At 42.5% G+C, this 27,609-nt stretch overlaps 1 protein-coding gene and 1 non-coding gene across 5 annotated transcripts in view; both read right to left on the bottom strand.

Annotated features, from left to right (window-relative positions):
* PLD1 (phospholipase D1) overlaps window positions 1-27,609 on the bottom strand; it is a 142,532-nt gene that overhangs the window by 80,087 nt on the left and 34,836 nt on the right. The window contains exon 1 of one of the 4 annotated variants that reach the window (XM_044434464.1): window positions 7,841-8,017. The exons of the other annotated variants lie outside the window; for them this stretch is intronic. The gene's annotated coding sequence lies outside the window, so the exon portion shown is untranslated. Of the gene's footprint in view, window positions 1-7,840; window positions 8,018-27,609 lie in introns of those variants that run through there. 4 annotated transcript variants of the gene reach the window in all.
* Window positions 21,866-21,967, bottom strand: LOC123025709. The gene has a single exon (XR_006415162.1). It is a non-coding gene; the product is annotated as a U6 spliceosomal RNA (small nuclear RNA).

Here is a 27,609-nt window from a genome sequence, read left to right as displayed (position 1 = left end):
CTACAAATGAACGGTCTCCAAAATGTCCTGTCCTTGACAACCCTGCTCAGCTCTTCTAAACCCAAGGCTATGGCTTCCTTTATGAAACTGACTCATCTCATAGTTGCCTTTTGCCTTCAACTTTCCCTAGCATTACTGTCTTCTCCAGCAAATCTTGTTTTCTGAAATGTAGCAGAAGTGATAACCTCTCTGCTGCCTCTCCAGAGAGGTTCCCCTGGCGCCAACGTTATATGCTCTTTGGCGCGAGGTCAAGACCTTTGTATTTTTCTGTAATTTTAATGCTTAATATTTTTACTATGTTTTATGCTCAGTCGTGGATTAATTTATATTTTGTATTATTTGGGTTTATATGTATTTGTTGAATTTTGAATTGTAAGCTATCCAGAGATCTGCAATGTATTGGATGGGGTAAAAAATACCCAAATAAATAAATAAATAAATAATAAAATAAAATAACAGTTTCAGTTTTGTCATGTTTGTGTCTAGGACAAGTTCTGACTTGATTTGATCTTAGACTCACTTGTTTGTCCTTCTATCAGTCCAAGGTATTCCCAAAGCTCTTAAGTTAGATATTTCAAAGGAAGTCCAACAAAGTCTTTCAGACTTCCAAAGAGGTAGCTTCTTTAGAGGAGGAAACTAGTAAAACAAAATTGAAAGGGAACATCAAGGTCAGAGCTCTCTAAACAGCATGCAAATTACTCAATATCGTAACAGAAGCTCAACTAGACTGTAGAACGCAGGTCAAGAGTGACAGCACACAGCCTAAGAGGTTGCCAGCAAGGCTGACAAGCCATGCCAAGGAAGCTGTTCAAGAGAAGAAAAGAAGGCTTCCTACAGAAAAAGAAAGCGTTGCTGAAATGAGAACAAAAAGAGGTCTAGACCTACGTAACTCATGCAATCAATTTGAGATGCAAAAAAATTGGGGGTTGGGGGAGACAGCATATCACTAATAACAGCAAGACCAACAGTGACAAAAATCTTATAAGAAGACACAACTGGGAAACCAGCTGGGAAGCGACTGCGGCACCGGATGACAACAGCAGTCCTGAGCAAGGGTGAGGAGCTTGCAGAGAGGTTGAATAAACTTTCTACATTGATCTTTGCTGCAAGAGTTGATACAGAGCAGATACCATAGCCTGGATGTGTGTTTTCAAAAAGGGACTCTGAGGAACTGAAGCCAGAAATGGTGATGAGTTCTCAATCTTACTGACACATTGAAAACAAATTACTGAGTCCAGAGGGTATCCCTTGGGGAGTTCTTCAAGAACCGAAATCTGAAATGGCTTGTCATCTAATAAAATTATTCTAATACAGGGCTGGAAAAAAGCCAGTCAACATGAATTTTTAAAAGAGATCCAGGGCATCATAGGCCTTTTAGTTTAATGTTTATTTCAGGTAAATGGGTGGAAAGTTCCATCAGTTTATGAGCAACATCAGACCCAGGAAGTGGAAGGTATCTCTGGAGGCAACCCAGCCTCATGGGACAGAACATTTCCCCACTCTTGGTCTAATGCTAGCACTCAGCTTTCACTTTGGCCCCAAAGCAAGGGATATGGGGCTTGCAGGTATGACTTCACCCTCTCCGTAAAGCTCATGCTGAAGGTCCATATTTCACACTATTCCCTGCATTTCTCTCAGCCACACCACACTTCCTTCCTCCAACCACTGATCATGTAGTCACTCCCAGGCTTTTGTGCTATTTTCCATTCTAAAACACTGAAATGCCTTTCTTAAGGGTTAGTTACCAACAGTAAAAACTGTAAAAATATAATAATTTGGTGGCATTTTGGGCCCATCCCTTTTGCCTCTGCCCCTGCATGACCACTGGAATTTGCTCCCCCTGTCCCTGAAGAGCTTGTCTGAAATGGACAATAGGCCTTGCAGTGAAAGAGGCTCAACTCCTCGGTCTAATTGTAGTCTCATGTGGAGGAAATGACTGAGAAGTTTGTGTTTCCACTGAGCTTCAGTGCTCCTTTGCTTTCAGCAGCTGGGAAGAAGCATCCAGCAAGTACAACTTTTCCCATCACAGCTTTTCCGTATCTTCTGTGTCCCCTGTGGAGGCTCTCCTTCTCCCACACATGACAAAGGCAAAAGAGACCTGCAGGATCCAAAAGGCTGTGTGCTCAGTTACACCTTTTATACATTTTGCAGAAGAATGGACAGGTGCAATTCAAGGTCAACCACACCTTACTGAAGTGTGGGCAATACAACTTCTGATTTTAATAAAGAACGTTTCCAACAGGAGATTCAACCTTAGCACAGGATTACATAACTATGCTGTGTTTTCCAAGGGGCTAATAAGATGCAAAAGTATGTGAAATATGTCAGCTGATGCAACCTACATTTTAATGTCAGGATGATCCCCAACAAATTGACAATTGCCCATTCATCCACCTAAACTCTGCTAATAAAAGCACATTTTCCTTCAGGTGAAAGGAAGCATAGGACAATGGCCAGCCATGCAAAATGCTTTCTTCGTGCAAATAGACCAGCCTTAACACCCCTTTATGCAGTATTCACGTACATGCCCAGTCACATGGGGTAGCGCCAGAGTGAAATGGCTATTCTGTGTTGCTAATCATGCCATGTCTCTTCTAAAAGCTGTTCTAGTGCAACTGTCTATGTCCCTCTATTAGACTACATCTCCCAACCTCCACCTCCAGTCATGAGAGCCACTGGCCATGCTGACTGGAGGCTGAGGTCATAGTGCAAGACATCTGTGGAGCCCTCGATCGAGGAGGACTGCTCTCTAGACCTACCAAATTGGTTAAACAGCAGGAAAAACTTCCTAAAAGTCAGTGGAGTCAAACAATGAAACTAACTGCCTAGGGGGTGATGGTCTCTCCATCACTGGAAGTATTCAAGCAGAGCCCAGACATTCAGCTGCCAAGAGTCCTTTAAACTGGATTCCTACACTAAGCAGGCAGCTGGACCCAGTGGTCTCCTCCAACTGTATGATTCTCTCTCTCTCACCTCCCACCTTGGTTCTCCAGTGCTCACAACTCTCCTAAACTCGCTTTCCTTATTTATTATTTATTTATTTACAGGTTTTATATGCTGTCCCCTTGCTACACAGCCTCAGGACGGCTTACAGAAATAAATAAATACAGCATAATAACTATTACAATTAAAACCCGGAAACACACTGGCTGCACAATTAAAATCTATAGATATTAAACATTAAAATACTGTTTGAATAAAAAGGTCTGGGCCTGGCACCGAAAAACAAATAACAACGGCGCCAGGCAGACCTCTCTGGGGACCAGGTGGACCTCTCCTTCCCACTTCTTTCCTCCTTGCCAACAGCAGCTGCTTTCTCCTTATCTCTCTCATTCTTCCACCTCACCTCATACTAACCATCAGTGAAATAAATATGTCCCCCTCATGTTGCCAAGAGAGACTAATGGGCGTGGTGGCTACATTCCACCAGCAGTATCAATGGCAGAGTCCTATAGGCATCACGTGTCAGGGCACCTGCCTGATGTGTGCACCTCCTGTGGGCAGCTGGGTGGCCACAGCTGAGCAGAATGCTGAGCTAGATGGACTCCTGGCCAGATCCAGCAGGGCTCCCCTTATCTGCTAGACTGCAGCTGCCATAATTTCCAGCCAGCATATTGGCTGAGAAGGATGGGAGTTGCCATCCAACACGTCTGCCAGGACCAGCATTCCAGGGCCAGTTGGGTTTCCAGTCCTTATTGGGCTGATTTTGGGTGGGTGGGTGTGGGGGGATTCTAGGGACTTTTAAAACATATTTTGCAAATTTTGGGGTCTCCCTGAGCTTCCTGTTACTCCCTCTTGTGCACCGACAGGGCTGATTTGGCTACACAAGGGCAGGTAGTCAGAGAACAGAGCCTGCTAGTATATGTGTGTGTGTTTCCTTTATTTCCTTTATTAGCTCTTCCAAGCCATGAAGAAGCCTGGAGAAGAAAATATAAGACATCAAAAAAACTTGCAAATGTGCCAGAAATTAGCTGTGCTCTGGCAATCTTTGGCTCATGTAATTTTCTCACTTACTATTGATGCTTATTTTCCAACCACACTTCTAAGAATTTTGCTGATATTTGTTTGAAGGAATGAGTGTAACAACTGTCAGTACATTTCCCCAGATAGCTGGCCACAGTAGTTATTGAAAAAAAATGCAAATGGTTTTGGAATGGAATACACTAAACCATGGTTCTCACAAAGACAGGGACATGTAGAAATAATTAAATCAATGACCATCTTCTTCACAACAAATTCAATGGGAAAAGAATCAAACTGATAAAATAAGTTGCTGTGCTTTGTCCCAAGGAAAATGGAGCTGTGGCAGGACCAGAGAACTGCACCAGCTGCACCTGCAAAGGGAGAACTGGGTTCAAATTCTTGATACTTTGTCTTGAAGGCTGGTAAACAGACGTGGGCAAGTTGCATGTTACAACTGTAGGCACACTTATGTGGGAGAAAAGTTCACTGCACACAGTGACACCTCTGAAGGAATACGTGTAGGCTTGTGCTGTCAGTCTACATTGCAGGGATACGACGCTCAGGCTTTCAAATGCTCTAGCCTAACCAGACCAGATGAAGAAGGAACAAACTGGTCGTGTTACTTTGTTTCAAATCCATCCAAAGTACAGTTACTGCAAAGCAAGTTTTAACTATACATGTAAATATTTCCATTAAAGCAAACCAACAGACTATTGGTTTAATGGGAACTTCAGACTGATTGCTCCCTTCATTCACTATTTTTAATTTTGCAGCCCCTATTTTCATTAGCAGTAGCAATACATTGGTGGTAATTTACATAATATAAATAACAAAACCGCTCCTCACAACAAGGCAATATACAAAGAGAGAATTGGGGGAGGGAAGAGAGAATGTTGCTCTGTTTGTAATATACCTGAGCATTGAAAATTAGATTGATTCACAGCCTAAATCAGAAAATTAATTTAATTGATTTCTAAACTGCCCCATGGCCAAGCTCTCTGGATGGTTTACAAAGACTGAAAAACTTAAAAATATGTTACAGAAATCATATGCATACAGACATAGAACACACAGGTAGACGTGTATTTCTAAAATGGTTTGAGGGATCGATGGGAAAATTCAAGACCTTCTCCTTCTTTTTAATGGACACAGCTACCTTGAATTGTTTGACCTCCTTAGGTCTCATTTTCTTGGGCATAGTGTGCTGCTAATGGCAATCAGGAAAGACACTTTCTGGAAGTGGATAATAGGGAGGCATTGTTCTCTATTATCTTGCTGTAGTCCATTGGAAGCAGATAGTCACTACACTGAGTTAATAACTTACTAAATAATGTGCCATGCAAGTTCCTAAGACAAATGGTGCTTGGCGGTACCAGGTTCACCATAGAACAATAAAAATATGAAGATAATTCTCATTTCTTCCTTTTCCTTCCTCTAGCAGCTCATCCTTCATATAACCTTAAGTGCTTGCATTGACTGGGTCTTTCCAGACAAGAATGACTAGACCTGGCGATGAAGAACTGAAATCATGTTTTTGTTAACTCTGACCACACAAACAGTGCTGATGCATATGCAGTCTCTTGTGTGGGAAAAGACTGCCAATATTAGAACTGTAACATTTTCTAAAAGTAAGAAGATTGAAAGAAGAACTACACACAGGACTTGCAACAAAATGTCACCATGAGCACTGCTTGTTTCGGGGTGCCAGCCAGCCTCTTCTACAATACTCCATTTGCTCCTTGCTCCGGGTTTTCTGGCTTCCCTCCCTACAATCAGCCAGCATTCTTTTTCCACTGAGCATGCTCAGTTCTTCTGGACATCTTACTGGGAAAAGGCCATAACTCAGTGGTAGAGCACAAGCATGACATGTGGACACCCCACGCTCAGTCCCTGTCATCTGCAACGAGAGCTGGGAAAAGTCCAGTCTGAACTAGTGGCGAGCAGGATGCCGCAACGATTCTGGTTCTTGCCAGAGTTTTCAGTTCAGACAAAGACACCTGCTAAAACTAGCAACAACCACCAAATTCCAAGTGTCCTCCACAGTCAAAAAAAGGAGTCAGGAGGAAGAAGGACCTTTTAAGGAAGAGCGTTCCAGTGCATGGGTCCCACAGTGGAGGAGGTCCTGTTTTGTGCCTCCAGTAATTGAGCATCAATCAGCCAGTGACAGATCATGCCGAACCGAGCAGAGAGAGCAAAAGGAATTGACTGGCTGAAAGTATGCTAAGTCAAGGGCAATTCAGAAAGATTTCACAAAGTGTATTCAGCCACATCTCATGTTCTGCAACCAGTTGAGGCTGTACTGATATAAATATTTGTCCCAAAAGTCTTTATACACCTGTTTAAGCATTTTTCTTTGGGCATCTTGCAAAATTCTTGCAGCAGGCAGCATTACAAGCTGCTTAACAATTTGATTTCATGAGGTGCAACCCAATGCACTTTCACATGGAAAAAGGGACTACAATCCTATGCATGTTTTGTTTTGTAATTTTATTTGTACCTTATTGTAAGCCATCCCAAGACGTCAGTGGTGGATGGGGTACAAAAGTTATAAATAAATAAATACAATGCACAGGATGCCCCAACCAACCATGCTGGGAATTATATGGATTTTTTCAAAAAAAATCTGAACATGCATAGTATTGCACCCTAGATATATTGTTCTCTACATCTCCCTTTAGAAAAGACTTTCTCATTAGATATTATCTTACATGAAACAAAATAAAAATATTTCATTTTAATCTTGAATTTAGCAAATACATTCACGGTACCTGTTGATAGCACTTTTCCTCTGACATCTTAGCCTACTGTTTTTAACCTGAGAGACCAGTAATAAAGAAGACTGGATTTTTTACAGCCTAAATTCAAAAGGGGAATAACATATGTTTCAGAAAGTGAGTTTGGAGGAAGTGTGGCTGGTTAAATAGTAAAGAAAGAATGTTTCATGTTTCCTGCTCATGACGTATATACAGAAAGATGTTCAAAGCAGTTCAGCCCAAGCTAGAGCAAAGTCAACTGAGTAGATACTGGGTCAGATAATAGGTCAGTCTAGCCCAGTCTTGTCAAAACAAGGAAGTGAATCTCCAGGATTTCAGGACGGACATTTTCTAGCTCTCAAGAGAGGTTGGGAATTGAACCAAGGACCTTCTGCACACAAAGCTTGTATTCTTCCAGTGAGCTACAGCCCTTTCTCTCAAGTAAGAAAACTCAGATGTGACCTAAATTCAACTATCCTGTTTGGGGAGCTCAAAGGAACTTGTGCAGATGTGCTGACTGAAGAAATAACTATATTATTCCCAAGTCATAGCAGGAAATTTGGATAAGAACAATAGCTTATTCTAAAGAGCTCCAAGCCTAGCTTCCTTTGTTAAGCCTTGCAAGTCCCAGCTGAAAATCATTTAAAAATTAGGGACAGATTTCAGGCTGAGAATATCCTTTGACCACTCCACTCATTGTGGAATAGCAAATAAATATCACATGGGTAAGTCATTTTTACTCTCCTTTTTAGGAAAGGCATGCTCTGAAACACTTCTTAGAAAGTTTTTGAAATGTGATTTGCTTATTACAGCAACCTTCTATTTTGTGTATGCTTGATGTTCTCTTACCATAATTTGTTATCATGGAAACAGTGTGTGGTGTTTCAAAGGCAAAGATGGACAGATGAACCTAGTTTCAGATTCCTGAAAAAATAATCTGTGCTTCTCTCTATTGCTGGGTAGAAGCTGCAAGTCCTTCAATTACACTTGACACTTGAGTGTGATGAGTTGATTGCTGCTCTATGAACAGCTACGTACAGAAATCACATTTCAGAGATGCTCCGAGTGGAGGCAAATTCATCACAGTATCCCCAGCAAACATTTAACTAGGATTACATCAATACCTGGCACCCACGAGCACCTGCCAAAACCTCAGTCATTCAGCCACTGAAGCTGGGCCGGCCACTTAAACAACATTTATCTGGTTCAGTGGTTGTGTCTAGCTGCCACTTAAGCATTCCACAGTGTCCTGGAGCCACAGGGCGTTGGTTGGCACTATGGGAAATAAAACAGTGGTTAGAATGTGCCACTAGCTCAAGGGCCTGGACAAACCAGGTGGCTCCCATGCATTTGCTCACTATGCACACACAGGTCTTGTACACAGAATGGACACTGTATTCAGTAGGTATTTCCTGCCCCAAACAGCCAGCAGCGTATATATTTGTCGCATATGACAATAGCCTGAAGTGCCTGATAACCCTAGAAGCTGGTGGGGTCAGGCCTGGATGCTATTTGGATGGGAGACTTGAGTCCTGCACTGAGCAGCAGGTTGGACCCAGTGGCTTTCTAGGCCCCTTCCAACTGTATGATTATCTCCTCTCCTCTCCTCTCCTCTCCTCTCCTCTCCTCTCCTCTAAGGTCAACACTAATGGAAAGGCAAAGCTCCCGCATGAGGAGTCTCAGCTTTATTCGGTTGGTGGGCATCTTAAATTTTGACAGAATGTCATGGGTACTTTCAGAAAATGGCTGCCACGGGTGCCTGGCCTTTCATGGGACAGCTCCCATGGTTAAGACAGCTAGTCACAAAACATCCATTTCCTGGAAGGCAAACTGATGAGGGTGCAAGGAAACTCCCCACCCGCTGCAAATAGGTAAAGCAGAGGTAGAAAGTAAAGTCCAAGACATAAAGCCACTCTTTTGTACCCACAGGGGGCCCTTTTTTCTTTTTTTCTTTTTAGGAGGGGGTGCAATCTGATGAGGCACAGAGACAGGTGAGGCACAGAGGCAGTCTGGGAAATAAAGATGGTACCAGACTGGACCACCAATGTGCAGCATGTCCCCTTCCAAGTTACTTCTTCTAATTTAAAAATAATTAAATCTGCTGACAGTTGTTGGCTTAGCAGCTCTTGTATTACCAATATGGGTACACAGGGTCAGTCCAACACATTTATCTGCACAACACATACCAAGAGTTGTATCCCAACATCTTCTGCAACACTGCAAGGGGTGCTCCTGGGCAGAATGCCCCCGATGTCACTATATTGCATTTGTACCCCACCTTTCTTCCTCTTGCAAGGAGCCCAAGGCGGCTTATCCAGTTCTCCTCCTCTCCAATTTATCTTCACAACAACAACCCTATGGGGTAGGTTAGGCTGAGATGGAGTGACTGGCCCAAAGGCACCCACTGAGTTTCAGGACTGAGTGGAGACTAGAACCAAGATCTCCAAGGTCCCAGTCCAGCACTCTTAACCCCTACTCCACACTGTAGTCACCTGAACCAGCTTCTTTGAGTATTTATGCAGTACAACTGTCCTTGATTAGAACTTCTGTGAGTGACATCCAAGGAAATGTTCTTAAGATAATGCACTGTGTAGGAACAAGGATGAAAAACAAGCAAAAATGCAGCAAAAGCTATATAACAATGGCTAGAAAAACACAGGACAAAGCAAAGAAGAATGACAAGAACAGGAGGTTCCACCCTTAAAAGCAGCCAAGTTTTTGAAATTAAAATATGATAAGATTGTGGGGGACAGATTTATGCCAATCTGGTTTTTGAAGGAGTTTGTGACCATAATTTAAAGTGTTCATTGTGTTCTTTATGCATATTGCCACACTTGGTGCATATTCATGTTCCTAGAAAAACATGTTTTGGGTTCCAACTACCCCAAGGAAAAACATAAATTACAGAAGGAAGGAGCATGTGTTCGTTTTAGATGTATTTGCCAAACCACAACTTGAGGAGTATTATAACCTTTCCATTGACTAAAATATTAAATTCCTTAAATGAAACTCTAAACGCATCTCCAGAACTCATGGTGCCAAATCACTAGCCCATTTCTTACCTATAGCTTCCTACTGGTTTGAATGGTCTACAGTTCTCATCAGCCCCAGCCAGCTTGTCATTGGTCAAGGATCATGGGAGAATCAGAGTCTAAAATACCTGGAAGGTGCAGCATTAGAGAATCCTGCTGTATCACAGCTTTGTCTTGCTTGTAAATAGCCCAAGGAAATTAGCCGGGGGTAAGAGAATAGTTAGGTTGCTAGATGGAGTCACTGGGGCAGTGAGTGCGGGTTTGGGTGGACTCCGAGGGATGGTGGAGGACAGGAACGCCTGGAGGAAAGTTGTCCATGGGGTCCTGATGGGTCTGGCATGACTTTGCGACTAAACTAAACTAAACTAAAAGAGAATAGTTGGTTTGCTCTGTGGCTCATCAACCCAAGTGTAGTTTCATCCCCACAGCCCACACTGAGACAACATTTGATTTAATCCCATCCCATCTGGTGGGATTAAATCAAAATTGTTCATTGTATTTTTTACATCTCCTTGTTCCTGTTTTGTCCTCAATGACACAGTATGGCTTAAGTTACATCCTACTGAGCATGGAACAATTCCTGTATCTTGTTCAAACACATTGCCCTGTGCAATAAAATTAAATGGCTTATATGGCCTCATCAGAGGAGATAAATCACTATTGTAGTTGTTTGCAATACACCCATTCTCAAAAGAAAAACAGTGGCCATCCTGAATCCCTAAGTAAACGGATTATGGGGCTTTGCTGTTGGAAAGTGCACTCTGCCCTAGAAATGGACCAGGAAGATCTGCTTTGGCCACTACCTTCCTCCATCAACAAAGCTGAGAATGCACGAAATTCCACTTCTCTGACTTGATTTGCACTCCTTAGCCAGTATGTGGATCCTTCTGCTTCCATAATTCCCTAAATTTTATGCTTCTTGATGGTTCACAAAGATATTATATTGCATATATAAATGTATTTTTTTAGAACAAGAGGGTACAAAATCACATATTTTAGGGGAAAATGTGTTTATGGGGAGATATTTAACCCTTTTATATATTCTATTTAGATTTTATTTTATTAATCTTATTAATTCATCCATGTGGTTCCAGTATCAATGAAAGTGTCTTTAAGTGCCTGGCCAAACATCTTGTAATTTCCTTTCAAACAAAATACACACATTTATAGCATTGCGGTGATTTCTCCTCCACTACACACCCACAATGCTGAAGTGCTTGGTAAACAGTTTCCCTCATTGCAGTTCCCATGACTTCTTTTTGCAACCAGTGACCTTTTGTTGTGTTTCCTGGGAAATGCCCTCAAAGTCTTGCTCTTGGCTGAGTGCTGCCCTGGATGATACCAGAGAAGATCTGGCAGGACAAAAAGCAATCCATTCTGCATTTGCTCTGTCTCAGTGACACTAGGATTCACCCCCACCAGAGACTTAAAAAAAACCCAAAACATTTTAATGGAACTTTGGAGCTCTTTCTCTCTCTTCCAGTTCAATTTCAGAAAAGAGGTAGTAAATTTGTGCCCCAGGACTTCAGACAGAAGGAAGAAAATGATGTCATCAAAATGCCTTTGTATTCAAGAAGTCTTTGTGCTCCAAAAGCTAGGATGTTAGAAGACTAATTCTCATCCAGCTTCCCCACTCCAAGATATAGGTTGCTGGATTTCCACATGCATAATATTTTTCAATAGGGTTGTAGGGGCCACACCTCAGTATTTTAAGGCTCTAGGCTTTTTCTCAGGAGCTTCTTTTACCATTTTTATTTTTTTTAATGCTTAGACCACTCTGCTTGCTTGCCCTCAAACCAATGCACTTTTCCTGCTTGTTCCCTCTTTCCTTTCCCTTCATCTCCAGCTCATGCCCCCTCCACCTCCAGCTCTGTCTGTCTTTGTGATTGCTAATTTTCAACTTAAAATCCAAGAAACTTCTCGGGTTGCCTTCCTCCTATGTTGATTTCTTTCTCTCTTGATTGCTTGCAGCAAGAAATACTAACAAAAGCAAAAATGCCTTGCACAGAGAAAGCCAGCATGTCAGGGAGATATGCTTTAGTTCTGTGTCCTACCTGACATGGCTGGTACTTACAGGATTTTTGGTGGGAGGGCAGTATTACATCATATTATGCACACAAAGCCCTAACTCACACAATTGTTTCCTCCGGATTCCTTAATCACATTACTGTTCCATGTTATCCATGTAACATACAGTTTACACTCGCTGCCATGCTAACATTCCGACACAAAAGGCGATTCTGAACCGGAATGGCAAAGCTTAACCCACCAATGAGCCCTAAATCTGATCTTGCATGTTTAAAAAAAAAAAAATTCCAAGGGGCTTACATAACACTGGTCTACAAATTTTGGGAAATTATCAACCTCTGAGATAGAATGTGCTAATTCTTACATATTTTGATTAGATGAATTAGAAAACAGGTGATAAAGGTGCTGGTTGGCTAGAGATTTCAAGATATGTCACAACAAAGATGTATACACAGGCATATTTGCCTACAAGGTATCTGATGATCATGATGGCTCCTAACTTCTCGACAAAGTACGGTAGAACAATGAAAATGGTACCACATGGAAGTGTATAAATTTATCTTCACTTTGAAATGAAAGATTATTGCCTAACTGTAATTTATTGTTTTTTTTATTGCAAGATACATTTGTCTTGGTCAGATCTACGCATCATACAGTTACATCTGGTGGCTTGTGAAAGTGTCATTGCCTGACATTTCCAAGGAACAGTTGTGTGCTATTTTCTCTCAGAAGCTAAGATGCCTGGAAACTGTGTAAACAACGCAGATAACTTCTGCTACATTTGTGGCGAGATTATATTAGTATCTCAAAAGTGCGGTATGACGGCAGTGGTAAAAAAAAAAGGCATACCACCTATATTTCAGATGCAAAACAGGGGATCAGGACAAGAGTTGGGCCCCTCATTATTGTTGCATTACAAGTGCAACTTATCTGCGTCATTGGCTAAACAAGAAGAAAAAGTCCATGCCTTTCGCAGTCCCAATGGTGTCGAGGGAATCCACCAGTCATAGTACCGATTGTATTTTGGATGCAAAAAGCATGAAAATGTTACATGAAAAACCAATAAGTGAATGGATCGTTATGTTATTGGTATCAATAAAAAGATAAATTTATAATGATTGGTGTGGCGCCATTCTCATTGCTATACCACATGTTGCAGAAAAGTTATGGAGCATAATTGCACATCCCCCTCGTAATTTTGAATTATTTTGATGCAATCTTGACCTGAAGATGTATCTTAGAAACTGGAGCCAATTAATACTCAGGACTTAATTTTTCTTTATTAGTGACCCAATTCTGGTAAAATTTAGCTACTTTCACTTCTGATGCTTTCTCCTTGTAGACCAGTGTAATTTAAAGGAAGAGGGAAGAGGAGCAGAATATCTGAAACTCCCTCAAAGCATGGAGTCAGGGTGCCAATCTGCAGGGATGATGACCCATTAAGATGGCCCTCCTCCTGAAGCTCATCAAACCCAAGAGATTCCTGAATGCTCTGGGAAAAGCTGGCAATTCTGCTAAGGCCATTTTTGCACTATGGAATGGTGGAATTGCCACAATCACTCCTGAACATCCTCTTTGGCATTGTTAGACCCTTAAATCTCCCTGATTTACTAGAAAATTACAGACAATGAAAGTTGTAAGAAGACAGCTGGAGTGTAAGAGGTGTAAGACTCATTATGAAGACTCATTATGAAGGTGACTGAGCAAGTCTAAGAGCATATAATCAAGCGCATGTCAGTGAAGGAAGCGAGGAAGACCTGCTTTGCCACCTTCGTCACATCTTTGAGTAGTCATCAACTGAGCCATCCGAGTGATTCAGGAGCTGCTTTCATCTCACCTAGTAAACCCAGTGCTGGAACACTCAGAGGAACACTGCCATGAATCTGCAAGACACTTCAAGGATAAAACCGCTCACCTTCAGGCTGACTGTGGCCTCACTATTGATGTAATGTCTGCTGTGGTGTCTGATGCATTACCTTATCCTTTTTGTGGGATCGATTTCAATTTTTTATGCTTGGGGATATGGAGAATACGCTTCTCTCTGTGCGACCCACCTTACACGCTCTTGTCCTGGGTCCTTCATGCCTTATTCAAGCTAGGGGACTGACTGGATGGATCAGCAAAATGGCGAACACAGCTTTGCATGGATGCCATGTGTCAGTCTTTGCCTTCAACCTACTTCCAAGGAGATCAGGACTAAGGCTTTGTAACTAAAGTCTTTATTATGTTAAAGCTGGCTTTGTAGTACAAAAGAAGAACGTTGCAGAAGTCAACAGCTATAGGCATAAGCAAAGTTAGAGTACTGACTACTGGGGAAAAGCAGCTTGAGAGTACAAAGCTGATTCTAAGCTGAATACCTCTCCTTCCTTCTAAACCCAAAGAAGCTGTCTTGTTACTTATGGGATAATTGCCAAGGAAATCAGACTTTTCTCAGTTGGTCTGTCCTTTTCACCTGATGCCTCACCCATTTCTGAACACTCAAGCAAGTTTCACACAGAAATTGAAACTGTCTGCTTTATTTCAGCTGCTTATCTCGTCTCTCTAGGTTGTTTGGCCTTGGCATTTCAACAAAGCCTTCCACTCTTGAGTAGGAAGGACAGTGGTTGTTCATTTACAGCTATTTTTTAAATGACTATGTAATATTTGTTTAAGAACCCTTGGTGTTTCTTTGTAATATTTATTCGTATTCTTACGTTTTTCTGTTTTCTAAACTTTACTATTATTACTGTTTCTAAAATTAAAAAGGCAGCAGCAGTGGAGCAACATTCCTGAAAAAACCCTCTCTGAATGCAGAGATCTATGTCAACTATTGTCTAGTCCTGTGAAATGCTCAAGAGAGTGGTGGCATCTCAGATGCAAGCACTCTTGAATGAAAAAGAGTATCTGGATCCATTCCTGTTTGGATTCAGGCCCAGACTGAGGTCAGAACTGGCCTTGATCACCATGATGGATGATCTTCTTTGGAAGAGGAAGAAAGGCAATGCAATCCTGTTACTTCTTCTGGACCTTTGATACCATTGACCACATTATCCTCCTGGGCTGCCTCCATACTACATGAGTTTGATTCCTACTTATCAGGTCAGTTTCCGAGAACAGCTTTGGATGTCTCCATGGCAAGTGAACTCTGGGTAGGGTATATATAAGGTGAGATGGCAGAGGGCTCTCCATCTTATCTCCAGTGATATTCCATATCTATATGAAACCATTGTGAGCAGTCATCAGGAAATTTGGGGCAAGGTGCCGCCTGCACACTGATGACACTAAGCTTTATTTCTCTGTGAGATCTGAAGAGGCTGTGCAAGTCCTGAACCATGGCTTGGGTGCATTTATAGCTTGAGTAAGAGCTAACAAAGAGAAATTGAATTGAAGTAAGACAGAGAGCCTGTGGGTTGGCAGTTCCCAGGTCTGGGAATGGAGCTGTGTGCCTGCACTGAGTGGGGTTTCATTGCACACTCTGAAGGAGCAGGTACGTAGCTTGGGTGTGCTCCTGGATCCATCTCTGTCACCAGAGGCTCGAGAGATCTTGGTGGCCCAGAGCAGCCTTCACCAACTTTGACTGGTATGTCGAGTGAACCCATTTCTGGACAGAGATCTAGCCACAGCGATCCAGGTGCTTGCAACCTCTCAAATAGAGTACTGTAATGCATTCTGTGTGGGACTCAGAGGCTATGGCTAGTGCTGAATCTAACAGCTATGATGCTCACTGCAACACCCATAAGCTCTGTGTAAGAAAAACTGTACAGGCTGTCGATTAGCTACTGAGCCCTATTCAAGGTTATATTATTGTCATACAAAGCCCTAAAAAACCGGAGACCAAGATACGTAGCAAACCACCTTTCCTTACTTATAGCCAACCAATATTTAAGATTGTCAAATGAGGCCTTGTTGCCCATTCTGAAATCAGCATCACTGTGCAATGCCCGGCCAGCAGCCCTTCTCAATAGCAGCACCCACCCTGTGGAAAGCTCTCCCTCAAGCAGGACAGGGGGCTCCAAAGCACAAAAATGCTCTTTTGAACCCAAATCGAGATGGCACCAGAAGCAGCATGCTAGTTTCCAAGTTGTTGTTGTTCTTGAATTTATATCCTGCCCAATAACTTGGGCCCTCTGGGTTGTTTACAAAATATAATATAATATAATATGACATGCTAAGAATAAGGAAGGCAAAGAATCTGAGAGTGCTGAGAAAAGTCAACAACACATTGTAGTCCATGGTACAGAACAAGAACCTTTGAGTTTACATCATCAAGGGCTTAGTTAGAGGCTAAGGCTGAGTTAAAGAAGAGTCTCCTGTTGATCAGAGTCTTTTGATGCTTCTCGGTTTGCCTCCTGTGAACCAGCTTTCCCCAGCCTGGTGCCCTCCAGATGTTTCTGATTTCCAATTCCAATTAACTCCAGTAGCATGGCTAATGGCCAGGAATCCTGGAAGCTGTATGCTGATGAATTAGGCTGAAGAAAGCTGTGAGCCATCATGCAGATTGTTATCAGGCAAGTACCAGTGAGAGGGAGGCAGAATTCCATCCAAGTGAAAGGTCAGCGATCAAAGATTATATGAACAAATGACTGTAATTATAAAGGCTTGAGATTCTTGGAATCCAAAGAACGAAAACCAGCCTCTGAAAGCACCACTGGCAATTACTGCAGATTGTATACAAATGCCAAAAGAATGTGCTATATTTTACATGTCCTTAGGAGTATCCCTGCATCAACTTTGTTTGAGCTGCACTCTTGTTTACAGCATCCGTTTGTTTAATACCGCAAATACTTTGCATATGTTAATGGTTATGTTAAAGAAAAGAGGGCTCTAGAGAGTTGACCTGGCCTTTGAACTGCTTAACATTTATAAACAAAGGAAAAAGTAATTGGGAAACATTTTCTAACCATTACTAATGTTATCCAGTATGCTGACTCATGGTCTGTCAGTCTGTCCCCTCCCTGGCAAAGGGAGGCAGAAATGTTCATGCAAATTGTTCTAGCTACAAGAATAATAAAAACTATTTAATCTAAAGGGGCAATTCATGATTAGACAGGAAAAAGTCCTGCAACAACTAGCATGACCCAACCAGGATGGCTGGGTCAGACATGCAAGGAATTCTAAGGGTTTTTCTTTAAATGTCTAAACACTCATCCATAAGGAAGACTGAGTGCCAGAGAATTGAGGCCTTTGAATTGTGGTGCTGGAGGAGACTCCTGCAAGTCCCGTGGACTGCAAGGCAATCAAACCGGTCAGTCCTAGAGGAGATCAACCCTGACTGCTCTTTAGAAGGCCAGATGCTGAAGATGAAGCTCAAATACTTTGGCCACCTAATGAGAAGGAAGGACTCCCTGGAGAAGAGCCTAATGCTGGGAACAATAGATGGCAAAAGCAGAAGGGGATGGCAGAGAATGAGGTGGCTGGATGGAGTCACTGAAGCAGTTGGTGTGAGCTTAGGTGGACTCTGGGGGATGGTGGAGGACTGGAAGGCCTGGAGGAATGTTGTCCATGGGGTTGCAATGGGTTGGACACGACTTTGCGACTATCAACAACAAAAATATTCATAGAATCATGCCTTCAGTCACCTTTTGATTCGTAAATTTCAGCAAGTATTCTCACATGCTATCAAGCATTATTTTTGCAGCCATAAGGACTAGAAACTTGCTTTAAAAAACAAAAACAAAAAAGGACACCAACATCACATAGCAGTTAGTGTCAGGTCCAGAGTAAGGAGTTGTGAGTTCAATTGCCATTCAACCATAAGGTTCAGTGGGTGACTCTGACAAGTATTTATCTCTCAGGCTAACCACCTCACAGTGTGGTTATGGGGAAAAACTTTGTGGGGCAAGAGTGGACACCATGTATGCTGTCTTGAGCTCCTTAGAGGAAGGGTAGGATAGACATATAGTTCTGACACTTCTATTTCTCTTCAATAAAGAAAAACCTATTTAAAAATGGAGCAATACATATCCTGAATCGGGCTGAGATGAACAGACCGAACAGACAACCAGCTTTCACACTAGCGGTAACTTGTCAATAATTTTAAAAGAAGCAGAGCCATTTCCTAGTTTCTAGATGTTTCTTGTAAGAACAAGATTCATGCTAACAACTTAGTCCATCTCTGGTCTAAACACAACTTTTCTCTTCCTAATTACAAGTGCTCTGTGGGTAATTATGCTATGAAGAGCCTTCTTTGTCAACGGCCCCTGACACACCTAGAAACAGCTGGTTAGGGATGCCGTCAACTTTGTGAGGTTTCCAGGGTCTTTCCCCCAGTCTCCTGCATTCAGCAACTAAATATGTTAAAGCCTAATTACATACATTTCCCCAAAGGGTGTTTCACTTTGATTTTTTATATTGGTAAACAATGTACAGAATAGCTTTTCAAACAAGATTGCCATCTTCCTTAATGTGAAGACACACCGCATTTTTTAAACAAGTTTGTTATCTAAGCAAATAAAACAGAATTGTGCTCTGTAAAGTTGTGAATCTACAGCAGATGATTTTCTGAGAACAATATTTTGCAGGCATGGACCCAAAGTCAACTTTATGTGACAAAAGGAAGCAAGTATGGAGTGGCAGTTTCACCTAATGCTATTTTATACCGACTACTTGGCAACCAAATGTGAAGCATAGAACTGCAGCATAGTCTGGGTGTGAAAGCTGGACAGTGAATACAACAGGAAGAAAACTGATGCATTTGGTGCACGGTGCTGGAGGGGAGCTTTGCGAATACCCTGGACGAGAAGAAAGACCAGCAAGTGGGTCCTAGATCAAATCAAGCCAGAGCTTTTGCCGGAAGCAAAAATGGTGAAAATGAAGGTGTCGTACTTTGGACACATCATGAAAAGGCAAGACTCACTGGAGAAGACAGTCATGCTAGGGAATGTCGAAAGTAGAGGAAGAGTAAAACCAGGGCCGTCTTAACGCATGGGCTTGATGAGCACTTTCCTGTGGGCCCCATGCTAATCTGTATTTGTTAACCCTTGGAAAATTGGAAAACTTCCAAAATTAGCAGTAGTTGTAGTTGTCGTAGGGGCCCCAGTACGCTGCTTTGCCCGGGGCCCATAATGCCGTTAAGACGGCCCTGAGTAAAACCAGCTCTGGGATGGATTGGTTCCATAAAGGAAGCCACAGCCCTGGGTTTACAAGAGCAAGTCAGGAAGATAACTTGATGGCCCATAACAAGAAGAGCAACAAGTGTTTCTAGTCTTCTGTGTGGAGTGCTTGAATAGATAGTGGCAATGATGTGCTAAAAGCTCAGGAACTGGTAAGTAATCTTCATACATATTAGAAGCTGCAGTGGAAACTTGAGTGGTTGAAAATGTGGGATAAATCATCTAACCAATAAATAGCCCATATCATGTCTTCACCTGTGGCATGTAAGAAAGTCTGCTGGGCAATGACACAAAGGAAACTTTTGTATATTGGAAGGAAGGTTGCTCAATTTCTCTGTTTTTAGGATATCAATGCACCAGAAACACAAAAGTGTGTTACAGAGAGATGGTAGGAAGTGTCATCAGTGACTACCCTTTGAGTACCTATTTCCAATTCTTGATCCAGCTTTTTGATAAAAAAGCTGTTGAATCTGTAGCAAACAAGAGTTTTTATCTCCCTCTCCTAAAAAGTTCTACCCGCTGATTGTGACAAATTAAATCCCTTTTAAAGAGACAGGAGCAGACTAGAACAGCACCTGCTTGGTCCAGACTGGGAATCAGGAGATCTGGGTTCAAGTCCCCACTGTGCCATGAAGCTCAATGAGCAACTTTGCGTCAGTCGTGACTCTCAGCCTCACCCGTTTCACAGGGTTGTTGTGAAGGTAAAATGGAAAGAATGGAAAGACTATGTAAGCCACCCTGGGTTCCTTGCAAACGGAAAAAAGTGGCATATAAAATGTAAGCGTAATTATAGTTCACTAAATCTTTTAAAAGGCAACACACTTGTTTTAGTTTGCAGGTTCACAAAAGAGAGCCAGGCAGGGAACATACGCAGCTTCCAGGGCTAAATTCAGGGGTGAGGACTATATTTTAGATTCCCCCACTGGTGGTGTGACCTAAATGGACCCAGCATCTCCCCATCTTGAGTTTGCCTTTCTCCATGCTAAGAAGAGCATGGAGTTCCACGGCTCTATCAGCAAAGGAGAAGGTACTTAGCCGGCACTGGACAGGTCACCGGTTTCATGCACCACGTGTCATGTCACTGGGGTGGGGGGGGGGGCACTGCTTCCCACAACACTGGCCAAATTGCCTCCCGCCCCATCCCACATTGTGATCTTGTAATGGCAGTTTGAAATTACAGCAAGGATTATCCTGTGCAGACTTTGCCCTCCCAACCAGGAGTGGCAACAAAGACCAAGGAAATCCCTTCTGATATCTCTGATCACATACTGGTCTGTTCCAAAGGGCCGAATGTGGGAGTCAAGCGCTGCCCCCAAGGAACCCAAGGTGGTTCTGGGGATGAATATGTCCAAATGAAAATATTTGCTGGAAGAATTGTGAGCAACATACAACCTTTCCCAGCTATATCTACTCAAATGTTATTTGTGTGACACATAGGTTCAGATGTAAGATTTTTATTTAAACAAACATACATGTTTTGATTTATTAAGGTTAAGTTTCATTAATAACTCACTCCTAAATATATTTGACCAGCAATTGAATCTCATTCAGTTTGGTGAAACTTCCTGGTGGGGTTGTAATCTTAAATCCATTGAATGGACAATTCTGAGCCTATTTACTCAGAGGTATTTGCTATGAGTTCAGTGGGGGTTTCTATGCCCAAGTAACTGTGTACAGTTTAACTTTCATTGATTTTAACGAGGCAGGATTACATGGAGCATTTTGCAAAGTACAACAGATTTTTGTTACAGTTTAACATTTACTGGAAAGAGATAAAATGGATGAAGTTTTTAAATGTGATATAAGAAAAGGAGAAGAGGTTACACGCATTCATTTTGCTCATTAACTTAATGAAAAACTCCCAAGCCACAGTTCCATTTGCAATAATGAGGTTTCCTTGGCTATCATAAACATTTGCAAGTACCTTTTGAAAACCATTGTATGCTTTTAATTATCTTAATGTTCACAAAGCAGAGTGCCAGGCTCCGCCTGAAGTTTTTGTATGTCAGGCAGAATGCTATTCTGGGATTTTTACATGTGGGGTAGGCAGATAAAATAACCACCTGCCAAATCAGACTTCTGCATTAAATTTCAAGTACTCCAAGATGAATGACAGCTCTGGAATTCCATCTGGCGCTCTATCCAGACTGCGTTAACTGGGCTTAGGCAGAGCTTGATGAAGTCAGACATAAAATGCTTCACATAGTATCAGCTAGGTCAGTTACTCAAAAGGTGGTTTTAGCAGTGTAGTCCCATGGATGTTTAGACAGAAAAAACGTCCTGCAACTCTCAGCAAGGAGCAGGAAAAGGGGTTCATGCCCACAGAGAGGAAACAAAGATCCGGGTGACTGCTCATGATCTGGTGCAGTGCGGTCAAACTTTTCATCCCTTGAGGGCTGCGTGGACCTCTTGCACTAAGGCCAGTGGAATTTCCCCAGCATGCCCTGCCCGCTCCTGCTGACAAGTGCAAAGGTGCTCAACTGGAGCAGCATGGAGCATGCTGGAGCAAGCTCTTGCAAGGCTGCCAGCCCCAAGGAGCGAGCGGGATGGGATGGGATGGCAGCCTTGGGAGAGCTCACCACAATCATGCTCATGCTGTCAGTAGGGTGGGAGAATGGGGGGCCCTGAGCAGCAAGAGGGCCACAGAATAAGGCCTTGGGGCCACATGTGTGGCCTGTGGGCCATGTGTTGGGCTAGCCTGATCTGGAGCTCCACACGCACATACTTCGAGGACTATTACAGCTGGAGCTCAACAAGTAGACTTTGCTCTCCCAACTAGGAGTGGCACTGAAGGCCCAGGAAATCCCTTCTGATATCTCTGATCACATATTGGAGACAACAGTCTCTCTCTATAGCTATCAATGTTGCTGTTCAGGGCTCTTTATGCTAAGGCACTTACTGAGTCGAATTTTCCACTAAGAAAAACTGAATTCTGCACCACCTATAAATGAGGCAGATCTGAATATTTCCCTTACTTTGCACAATATAATTCTGCCATGTGCATGAGCTACTTTAAATAATTATTGGAATAATCTTATAGGACATGCTAATCTTCTCTGTATTGCTCCAATTTTAGTATATGCGCTGCCAAAGCGAGCACAGTCCTATTGTCCCTGGACATTGTCTGAGGGTCACAGGACACTTTGAATTACCAGCTTCAAGGTCAAAGACAACACTTGGACTTCAGGGCTGGGAATCGGAGCTCCAATTCCCCTTCTTCTTAAAGCTGGCATGAAAAAAGACATGGAACCACATGTATTTGTCACTTTTACCATACTGGACAAATGTGGAAGCCTCCAGACAAATGATGTGGGTATGGGGCAGCCACAGTATGTCTGAACAATCTCAAAGCTACCATCAGGACATAACATTCTATATATCACAATGCCATCAAGTCTGAAAACAAAGTCAAAAATTGTAAATTTCAAAATCTCAGTCCATCCTATTCGTCATTCCCAAAGTGTGTGTGTGTGTGTGTGTGTGTGTGAAGGGGTATGAAAATTCCTAGGCAGGAGTAAGGCAGGAGAGGAGAAGAAATTAATTTCATGCATACCTCAAAAGAAAAGCAAGTACAAACAGTTTTAATTGGTATACACATTCTAATTTTATATATTGCTGATTTGTGTGTATATTTGTGTGTATACAGATTTCCTTAGAAGCTAATGACCAAAAAAATAAAAAAGGAAAGGGGAGGGGAGGGAAGGGGAGGGGAGGGGAGGGGAGGAAAGGAATAAAACTTGCTCAAATGATCAAGATACAACCAACCAACACTCAGGGTCAAATCAGACCTGTAGTTTTCTTCTGAAAGGCTGAGAATTTTCTGCCACGTTGCCCTGGTCAGATACGGAGCCCATCACAGTTGCCTGATAAGTGAAAATGTCCCCTTTACTTGGATGGTTAGGGCCAGTAAAGTTAGCGGTCCGATCTGTGCATGACCACTGGAGGAACATCAACAACTGTGTAGGCATTCATCCTGCACACATTTGGTGCTGTAGTGGAGCCACAGCTTACAGGGTAAGAGCACCATTATTTTGGATTAGCTGAAAGACTGACATTGTTTGCTTCCCCTCATTCAAAAATGCCCAGTTCACTCTGAGCATACCCTCAATCTTTACACTAACTGGATAGTGTGGAGAATAGTTTCTCCAGCAACAGAGCTACCCCTGTTGAAATGCAAAGCATTTTGGGTGGTTTGGTCTTTCATGGGCCACAAAGACCCATCAGCTTTACAAAAGACCAGCTCCTGGTAGAGATCAAAAGTGCTAGAACAGGTTTGTTGAGATGCATCAACACTGCAGCCTGAAAGGTTTGACTTAAACAAACAAAATGGGGGCAACAGTTGCAAATACAAACAACCAACAAGTGCCATACAGCCCAAAACGACTGTAATTAAACCGCTAAACTCTAGCACACACACTAAAGGCTTCTGTACATTTTATTCCACCATGTATACATATGTGCCATACAAGGAATAAAATAAATTATACATGTCCGAAGGCAAGCCGTAACAATAAGCCCAACCAGAAATCCAAGTACTGCTGTACACATATATGAGGTTGGGATGAAAGGCACTCAGCATTTTCTAAGGAAATAACACATTGACTAAAGAAGCAAAATTCACCACTACGCCATTGGAGATATAGGGGTGAAAGGGAATTCAGGGTACACACCCAAGTGCTGCCCCCAACATTCCCACTTGACCAGCTATTCCATGATCTTTATGCACTGAACGGAAGGTTTCTAAGAACATCCAGCTGGACAAGTTTGTGCACCTCTTCTACCAACTTTAAAGAAGCCTGTATTTTATGCCAAGAGCTTTTACATTCTGGATTTACAGGTGGTGAAAGAACTGGTCCAGCCGTCCTTGGATGTCAAAGACTACATGCCTGGACCATCAGACTAAACTGTAGAGTGAGTCAAATATGAATGGAATGCAGGCATCAGCCGTGCCTGACAGTTGTGGGGCAGCAACTTCTTTCAATGGATCCTGTGATGGACATGGAACAGTTGCACACTTCACTGCGTCTTTATGTCTTAGTGCACACTGAACAAGCACCAATCAAAGCATGGTTTGGATTCTCATTAGCAACATGGCAAAGGTATCATATAGCCTTATATGAAAGGCACACCCTTTCAAAGCCAAAAGACCAGACAAAACACGTTAGTCTTCCCTTAGTGCTTTCATGTAGCCGAAGCTAAATAAGTCTACTAATGTTGGAATCGCTGTCACCTATATCCCACAGGCACCAAATATTGTCTGCCTTATTTATTCCTTGAATTCATTTGTCAAATCTATTTGCTCCCTTATCGCTTATAACGGCCACTGTAGTGCACAATAAAAACACAAATAAAACCCCAAATACACATAAAAACAGTAGCAGCATAATAAAACAATCAGTTAAAGGCAGCAGAAGCTATGCATATGAATCCACCATGCTCACATGTACTAATAGCCTGTGCAGTTACTTGGAAATAAGCTGTCTTCACTTCAGTGGGTTTTGTGTCACCCAAAAATGCAAAGACACCACTGTAAACATGCCACTTTCTCCTCTTCCTAACTTCTGGCAGCCAACAAAGTAAGGAGAGAGCAGGGAAACTCGCAGTGCGGTACCACTGCATCCCACATTTGGGCTTACTAGGTATTACTCAAGTAGGCAGGGAAAAGAGAGGTAGCGCTGCTGTTTTTAGCAGCAGCCTGGTGTCTCCCAATCATCTGGCTGGGCCCCAAGAATGTTTCAGCTTGCAGCCTGAAGTTCTGAGCATTTTAGCTTAAATAAGATGATGGTGTGTATTCAGATGCAATTATTAAAGTACCTGAACATGAGAGATGTGCCACGCAACTAACTCCTCTTCCATGTTTCCTTTACTCACCCACTGAAATGGAAGACTCCTAGGCTTTCTAAAACCAGACTTTTCTTTGCACCTGGCAGCTGCAAATGGCAATTTTGAAACCAGATCCATGACAGTTTGGGAAGCTTTTCAGCCCAAGAGGCAGGATGCGCTTGGGAAGCTGGCCTGGAACTGCACAGGAGCAGCAAGAGTAGCTAAACACCAAAGTGGACATGGACCTCCCTCCCTCACACACAAACATGCAGAAATATGTTGCTTTCCTGAAGAGAATGGTCAAGATGTGGGAAAGTGAGCAAGGCCTGAGAAAAACCTCATGGACCAGGCGAGGAAGTCCTGCAGGCTGTATTTGGAACACAGGCCAGAACTTCCCCATGGCCACAGTCCAATGCTTCCTTCCAAAATGCTGTGTGTGTGTAGAGCTAAAATGGGCTGCAACCCTGTTGGCTTATTTAGTGATACAGTTCTGAACTTGCAGTACATATCGCATGATGGATTTTTATCTTACAGAGTAAATCAATAGTACTTCATTTTCTCTTGATAAATAGTGGAACAAAATATGTTTCCTGAAAGTTTTTCTTCTCTTTTACAGCATTCCAACTTCCTACCAGATGTTCTCCCTCATCCTGTATAATAATTAACTAATATTGGTTAAAACATCCACATTTAAAACACAGAGAGAATTTAATGAAGTTCATGAAAACAACTTCAGAAGAATAGAGGTTGTAGTATTTTAAATCTATTAAAATGAAATACATTTTATATATTTAAGAGTTAGTTTGTGTGTTCTCCATGATCTTATCTGTTGGAAAGATAACATAGAGATTTAATCAGTATCAATCAATATGTTTTTGCCCTTTTCTTAAAAAGCAAAACTTGCAACAGGAATGCAGAGGATACCACAAGACTTTATTAAATACACTCTCTGCATCTGTCTTTTTACCCCTGGATGCTTCCTACCAAATGCCGCTTTGTTGGAAGTGGCACTAAAGAGCAACCATTTCTCCCATCCTTTATATTACCCAGTTTCTAGTGGCATTGGTGTGTGTTGCCATGGCAATGATTAGAGTATAAATGTTAACTTATATAATCCTGGAACCGTGGTATTATAATCATCAGACGCTTTCCTTGATCTATAGGGGGCATGAGAACAAAGGGATGCATAAAACAACAGAGCATGCAGAAAAGAGAGGTGAGCACCATTGCTTCCTCCCCAACACCTGTTTATAAGCTTCCTAAGCATATGCATACCTGTCTGGCACAAAATCATATTATTGGTCCAGTGTCACGTACTGTGAACAGCCACGGCTGAACAAGATCTCAGTTGCAGATCTTTCCCAGTCCTGCTACATGTGATATTTGAGCCGGAGTGGGCCTCAAAACTTCTGCTTGGAAAGCCTCAGGAATCAAAACAGTGAAGGTGCCTTGGGGCAAATCTAGCCCAAAGCTGAGAGCACAACTGCTTGTCAATCTTATTATGGTGATTCCTGCCAGAACTGTAGGGAGCATGTCTCCCAAAAAGCCCTGCAGAGCTGTTTATATATTAATACACCTCTTAGGTGGAAAATATTCGGGAAGGTTGAAAGTCAGATACAATTAGTGATGAATAAATTGACTGCAAGAATGACAGAAGCAACCACCGCAATGCAATGCAATGCAAAGCAAAGCAATTCATTCTCAGCGCAGGTTCTGCCTAAGAATGCCAAAGATGACATTTAAGGTAGCAGAGCCATTTTTCCTGGTAGCTTTTTATTTATCCACAAAAGAAAGAAATGTTAACCTGGAAAACTGCAATGACTAAGCTTCACTTCATTTTGCAAGTTCTTTGCGTAACATAAATCAGAGTCCAGGAACAGTTGCTTGTGCATTCAAAAGGTGTTGTTTTTACAGCTGGGCCAAATGGATGGAATCTTCAGTGCAGCACATGTGCTTTCAAATGATTGCACAGGAAACCCTGCTGTTCTTTGTCTTTCTTTAATGAAAAAGCCATTAATGGCAATTGCACTTCCCAGAAAAACAGCTTCAGGAAAGGGATGAGTAGTTCTAGGACTCATATCTGGTTCACATGGGTCAAATGTGAGGCCTCCATAGGTATATCCAATACCCCACATGAGCTGAGTTCATAACCTACAGTGTTTGTGTGCACATGTGGGGTGGGAGCAGACCTCTTCTAGCCCAGGAGCCAGAATGCCACCTGGGGCACCAGGAAACATGTCTCTGTCAAAGCTCCTCCCCTCTCATCCAAAACCCCATCCTCTGCGGTCATCACACATTTCTCCCACAGACAGAGGCACGGAGCAACAGCCTCGTGCTTCTACCTGTATGGAGAAAGGCCCTCTCTCTCCCCGCATTCAGCACGAGAGTGAAACTGCCTTTCTGAGTGGATGCAACCTAGTCCAGACAGAAGTAGGTGTACCAGATGGGGAACCTCCATGACTGGGAGGTTTCCCACCCTGCACCACAAGACATTCCAGGAATGTAAGAAGCTGTCTGATACTACACCAGACTCCAGTCCAGTGCGGTCTACTAGGGCTGGCAGCAGCTCTCCTGGGGCTTTCTGGGTGGTAGAACTCCATGGTAACCATTCCCAGTTTATGGCCAAGTTTTGCTCAACTCGTGCAGCAAGATACTATCACCAGTGGGGTCACTTGGACCTTGGCATCACCCAACCGCAGGCATCCCGGATTCTTGGCCAAATCAGGAATACCCCTTGGCCACTTGAAAAACCTGGACAGAATTTACAATGATACCGGGAGACCAGAAGACACATTTCTCACAGCAGCTAGACAAGTGTCCTCCTATTTTCTAAGCGTTCTCTTATTCGCTTGCAGTGATAGGACCCATTCACTGGATTCAAGCAATGGGAAAACCCACATGGGCTGAAATGCAGATTAC

This window comes from Varanus komodoensis, unplaced genomic scaffold (assembly GCF_004798865.1).
Source record: "Varanus komodoensis strain SLA01 unplaced genomic scaffold, ASM479886v1 scaffold28, whole genome shotgun sequence".
In the NCBI taxonomy this organism is placed as follows: Eukaryota; Metazoa; Chordata; class Lepidosauria; order Squamata; family Varanidae; genus Varanus; species Varanus komodoensis.
This window is presented reverse-complemented; position numbering and strand designations above follow the sequence as displayed.